Below are 6,086 nucleotides of genomic sequence, written 5' to 3' on the forward strand. Positions count from 1 at the left end.
TATGGGGCCCCCAGTGTGGGAGACAGATGGAAGAAGAGCTAGTCCCAGCCAGTCTGTTGATAAAATCTGTGTGATCGTGTGATGACTTCTCTCCCAGAGGCTGACAGCAGGGTCAGGTCCTATGTGTGTACCTGGAGCTTGACAAAGTCTTGTTGAATGAATGAATGAATGAATTAGTGAATTCATTCAACAAAGTCTTGTTGAATGAATGAATGAATGAATGAATTAGTGAATGAGTTAATGGCTGAAGTGGACTGGGGGAACTGGAGACTTCCCATCTTTCCCCCTTCCACCTTGCAGCCCCTGAGATGCCTCCCTGTGGAATTACATGCTGAATGTGGCTGTTGAGGAGATGCCCACGATCAGAGCAGTGCTGCCTCCCAACGCCCAGTTCCCTCCTCTGGAGCAGAGCTTCCTGTGCGTGCAGAGAAAGCAGGATAATAAAGTGGGGGTGGGGTTTTGAAAGCCATCCAGGGCTTCCAGCTGTCTTTGGGGCAGTACCAGGGCAGTGAAGCACTAACTGAGGCTCTCGAGCCACACACGATTCCTTTAAACCCAGGAGTTTCAGACAAAAAGATCAGAAGACCTTAGGCACCCATGTGGGGCTGGAGGTCTACCATTGTCATTAGACCCAGAAGGCCACCACCATGAGAAGCTCAGGTCTAAGGCTTCGAGATCAGGTGATGGTTTAACACAGCTGGTCCAGAAGCAACTCCAAGACTGCATGTAATAGTCAAAGTCTGAGAGTGGCCCATATGTAAAGAGCACCCTGGAATGAATAAAGAAAAAAGACTTCATGGAAACACAGACAAAGCACATGAACAGATAGTTCACAGAAGTCAAATGCAAATGAACAATAAACACAGAAAAAGATAATGAACCTTCCTAAAGTTGAGGAAATGTAAGTTAAAATGATATTTTGTACCTTAGACTGGCAAGTACTTTAAGAAATAATAACTGATACTGGTATGGATGTAAGATAAAGGATTCTCACATGGTGTGGAGAGATCTGTAAATACTTTGTAAAGCAATCCAGCTGTAGTTATTAAAATTTAACATATACATGCCCTTGGGCCCAATAATTCTACTTCGGGGATTTTCTCCAAAAAAGCAGAAAGTACTGGGAAAATACATAGCATATGCACATGGGTGGGTCAGTATGAGCAAAGGGGAGATTTGGGGAGGAGACACTTCCAACTGTTAGCAGAAGTCAGAAGTCACCCCGGAGAGCTGGATCTGGGGAGGAACAAAGGAGACTAATCGTCTCACTTTAGACACTTCTGTCTTGGAAGACCTAATACAATAAATAAATAATGACTTTTATAACTCACGTGACTGCATTTTTTTAATGACTATGGAAATGATTTCAAAATGAAGCCTTTCTATCTCCCCTGCTGTTATAGGTGGGATTGCCAGATTTAGCAAATAAAAACACTGGATCTTTGGATAAGTATGAATTTCAGATAAACAACATTTTTTTTAAAAAAATATAAGTATGTCCCATGCAATATTTGGCACATACTTGCACAAAAAAATTCTTCGTTTTTCATCTGAAATTCAAATTTAACTGGGCATCCCGGGTTTTATCTAGCAACCCTAGTTACAGGGGGAGGGAAAAGGAAGATCTCTGCAACTCTAATTTAAATCCATTTCTTCTAGCTCCCCGTAAAAACCTGTCATAGCCATGACGATATTTTTTTCTCCCAGTGATCACACGCACATGCACACACACTCACATGTTTTGATCATCACTCGTCACCCTCCAAAAGAGCATCCTCTGACTTGCACGCACTGATGTTCGTCACGGCTCTTACTTGAGAGTCAGGATGTCACGTCAAGTCTCCTAGAGCAGCATCTGTGCCTTTCCCATTCTGTGTCCAAGCCCAGCAGTGCTGGGCACACAGAAAACAGTCAGCAAACTGGAGGAAGCCAATTAACAGAGGACCAGGCATGCCCTGGAGGGAGGATGGTGCCCCTCTTCAAGATGTGTGGCATTCAGCTTCCGGCCAGTTGCTTTGCTGGGTCATGCCCCCCAACTTCTTAGCCATGGTGGGCATCTTGGAGCCTGCTCTATCTGCCAGGTCCGCCTTCTGTCCCCCCTCTCCCAGCACTGAACACACAATGCATGAACCTCATACACAGTGTACTAAGCCGATGCTTCCAAAGGCTATATTTGCATCTCGTTCCACATTATTCACTTGCTGTCAGGGCGAGGAGACCCAGGGCTGAGGACAGGGAGTCTGGAGCCGGGGCAACCTTGGCCAGCTTGCAGGCTGCTCAAACTCCTCACGTGTACAAGCGGAGGCTGGGCAGATGTTCTTGAAGGGATTTCTAAGCCTTCTGGGTTTAAGGTCAGACGTGTCCCCAGCCCTCCTATTCCAGAGTATGCCACTAGCCCACCCTTGCCCAAAGCAGAGAATGTGACCGCTAGCCACAGGAAAGTCCTCGGCCCTCTCCTTGAGCCCCAGGAGGCTCTGCAGGCCCAGGTATCCTGATGGAATCGCTGCTTAACCCGCTGTCCATCGTGTCGAGCTGAGGAAGCCGCAGACGCGACATTAGCATTACAACCCACACTGATCTTTGTCAATTACGCTCCAGTATTTGAGCTCTAACCAGCTTTAAATTGAATCAGGACGAAATCATCAGAATAAAAAGAGCCCAAGCCCCAGCCTTTCAATTCCAGCACTGGAAAAAAAAAGTTATACATTTCATAATGGCCTTCTACCCCATAATGAACAGGAAAAATAAATTAGATTCCAAGCTAAGGGTATATTTATGCAATTTCATTATATGCCCATGAGCAAGCCTGGTTTTCACCAAGATAAAAATGAGCTCTCAGAAACACTCGCACTAAATAAATGGAGTGATTTAACAGCTTAATGGGGAGCGTGGAGGAGGAACTGAAGGACAATGTCAAAAATGGAAAATAAAAATAAGAGGGACGTCTGACATGCCTCCCGCGCTGCGTGCACAACGCCAGAGGTGCCGGGTCTGTGTAGCCCTCTGGGCAGCATCTCTCTTCTTGGTGCCCTGGGTGACCAAGGCCAGGATGGGCAGAGGGAACATGGGTTTTCCCCGAGACAAGGAGCGCTGCAGCTCTGCACACTGGTGCAGAACATCTGCCCCAGAGCCCTAGGCCCAGAGGTCAGTTCTTCAGAGTCTGTCCCGGCTTCCAGAGACGACCTCGCTGCAGGAGCTTCTGCAGTAAAACTCCGGGTTATCTTAGCCCTGCTGGTTCCCATCACTAACCTTTCTTCCCTCCTTTCCAGAAGTTCCTCTCAGTTCTTTTGCTTCCATATCAGTTACCTGATGTTAGCGTGGCCCCAGGTTGGGGGGCAGATGTGGCACCTCCGTGCCCGCGGGGTCTCCTCCAGGGTCCCCACACACCGGTTGCCCAGCCTTCACCTTAGCATTTCTTCTGCCAGAAGCGAAAACAAGTTCTCTGCTGCCTTCGAACTCTCCAGGCGTGCAGTTTTGTTTTGTTTTTTCCGGTGCACTGTTTACCGTGCTGTGCTCTGGAACCTCCGTGTGAGAGGCGTTGTGGAAGCTCGGTTGTTGTGAAGGTTGACAAAATAATGGATTTATTTTTATTTTTTTAATGCATATTTACAAAGCTGGAGGGTGTCTCCCGAAAACCCCAGTGGTGCGTAGCTGGGAAGAACTCGGAGTTACACAGCTCCGGGACCTCTCTCAAAGGCAGCGCTTTAGACTGCCTGACGTCCCCTTTTCAGCCTCACTAAGGGGCTCCCTGGTGCTGTCAACAGGGCAAGGAAAAGGTCATCGACTCCTGGAATGTCTGTCCCGGGGCACCTTCTGGCGGAATCTCCCTCTTCACAGATAAGGATATAAAGGCTCCGAGAGATCAGGAGGGATCCAGCTCATCCGTGTGGGTGGGGTGTGGGGGGGTGGGTCTTACATCAGCCTGCCCCACAGAAACATCATGCCAGCCACAAGGGTCATTACACGTTCTAGCAGCCACATTAAAAAAATGTTTTAAGTGGGTGAGATTAATTTTAATAATATATTTTATGTAACCCAATATATCCAAAATATTATCATGTCAATATGTGATCCACATAAGAAATTACTAACGAGGTGATTCACATGCTTTCTCAGCACGCTGCGTCTTTGAAATCCGGTGTGCATTCTACACCCACAGCCCATCTCCACCCGGACGGGCCACGGGCTAGTGGCTTCCCTCTCAGGCGACGCCAGCACAGAACTCCTTCGTGTCACAATCGTCTCACTTACAAACAACCCCAAGCCTAAAAGTCAACCATGCAGCCGCATGTGGCTGCCGACCGGTGCAGGGAAATATGCCCATTGCTCAGCAAGGCATGTTTACAACCTTCATGATTAGTGACTTTCCAAAACCGCAATGAGACCATAATGAAAAATCACCACCCCCATGACTCCTCGGGCATCTTCTGTGTCAAGAACGAAGAACTCTGCAGGGGACGTACTGCTACATCCTCTGCATCGCTCTGAGAGGCAAGTCCTGTCATCACCGCAACATCCCATCGGTAGCAGAGGCTGTGACGGGGTTGCTGCAGAATCACACAGTGAGCCATCAGGGAGCCGAAACATCAATGTTTATCAACCTCTAAGGGCAGAATACCCCGTCCTGACAAAGAGAAACCACGTAGAACCAAACAGGCACGGGATTCCCCTACTTCGCACTTTGGGCAGCCTTTGGCCAAAAGGGGCAGCTCAACATGGGGCGAAACCGAGACCCTCCTGCCTCTGCCTGTTCCCTCCTTTCCCAGGGCCTCCAAGGGGAAAACATAAACAATCAAGCAGATAGATAAATACCAACCAACGAAGATAAAACAAGCTGTGAAGATTAAGCATGCCGAGCTCGCACTGGCCTCGGCCTCGTGGTCTTAGGTACCAAGCGCATCAGCTCATTAGTGCAGAGACAGAGCTGGAATTCCACAGCACAGTGTGATTCCCGGCTCCCACCCAGTGAAAACGCAGAGCGACTGACTGACCAGCAAAGACTCAGCCAGTGTCCACAGAGAGGGGCACGGGGGTAGCTGGAGCACCAAGAAGCCTGCTGCAGACACTATGGGACAGATGTATCCAAACACCCACCCAGACCCCCGCCCTCGGCATTGACGGGCTCCTTCCTGCCTGCTGAGGTTGGGGTCAGGTCCACAGCGGCCTGGCTGTCATCCTCACAGCGGCCCCACAAGCAGGTTTGAGGATGCTGCGTCAGTGGCTGGTTGGCGGTGGTGCCTGGACCCAACCCCAGCCACTCGCTGTTTCAATATCACCTGCTCAGGTTTTTGTCCCTCCTTGTGGGTCAGGCGGGGCCCTACCTGTACCAGGAAAAAGCACCAGCGTCGGCCCCTGGGATGCTGTAAAGCTCAGGACGTGTGCTGCTCTGTTGTCACGTGGTGATGACTGGTGCTGGGGGAAGGAGACCTCGAGGAAACGCGGGAAATGAAGAGGTCTGTCTCCTCGGTTGCTGGGGAACTGATTTGGAGAAAGGGGAGCAGGAATGAAGAGGAGAGAGGGGAGGGAAAGAGCAGAGAGAGAACGAGTCCTCCCCAGGCTTCAAGAAGTTTGCTCCTCCTACCGGAGCTCCTCCACCTTCCAGGCCTCCCGCCTGCCCTGCCGACCTGACACCCTGAGAACCACCCGCGGGCACCGCGCCTGCCACGATACGGCCGCCAGGCCCCCAGCAGATAGCGCCCGGCCGCCTTCCCTGACGGCCCCCGTAAGGGTGTCTGCCTGCATCGTCAGGCTCTGTCTGCGTCCCCAAGCCACCCCCTCGATGCTCTTACATAACTTGGGTCCTTCCCCACCCACGAGCAGCGCCGTCCTCCCAGTCCCCCCACCTTCTAGACACGGGGGTGGAACATCTGCTCGCACCGCTCGCTCCTCTCCAAGGGAACACCGTCCCCCACACACCGCACCCCAAACTCAAACACTGTCACCCTCCCCCAAAGCAGCAGGGGATAAAAAATAACATAAAATAAAAACATGCTACCACTGCCGCCCACCACATCATTAAGGGCAAGAAAAACTCTCCTACAAATAAAACTCTTTCCTTCTTGTTCTAGAAATACAGTAACAAATCC

The sequence above is a fragment of the Neophocaena asiaeorientalis genome, unplaced genomic scaffold (assembly GCF_003031525.2).
Source record: "Neophocaena asiaeorientalis asiaeorientalis breed wild unplaced genomic scaffold, Neophocaena_asiaeorientalis_V1.1 scaffold30, whole genome shotgun sequence".
Taxonomy (NCBI): domain Eukaryota; kingdom Metazoa; phylum Chordata; class Mammalia; order Artiodactyla; family Phocoenidae; genus Neophocaena; species Neophocaena asiaeorientalis.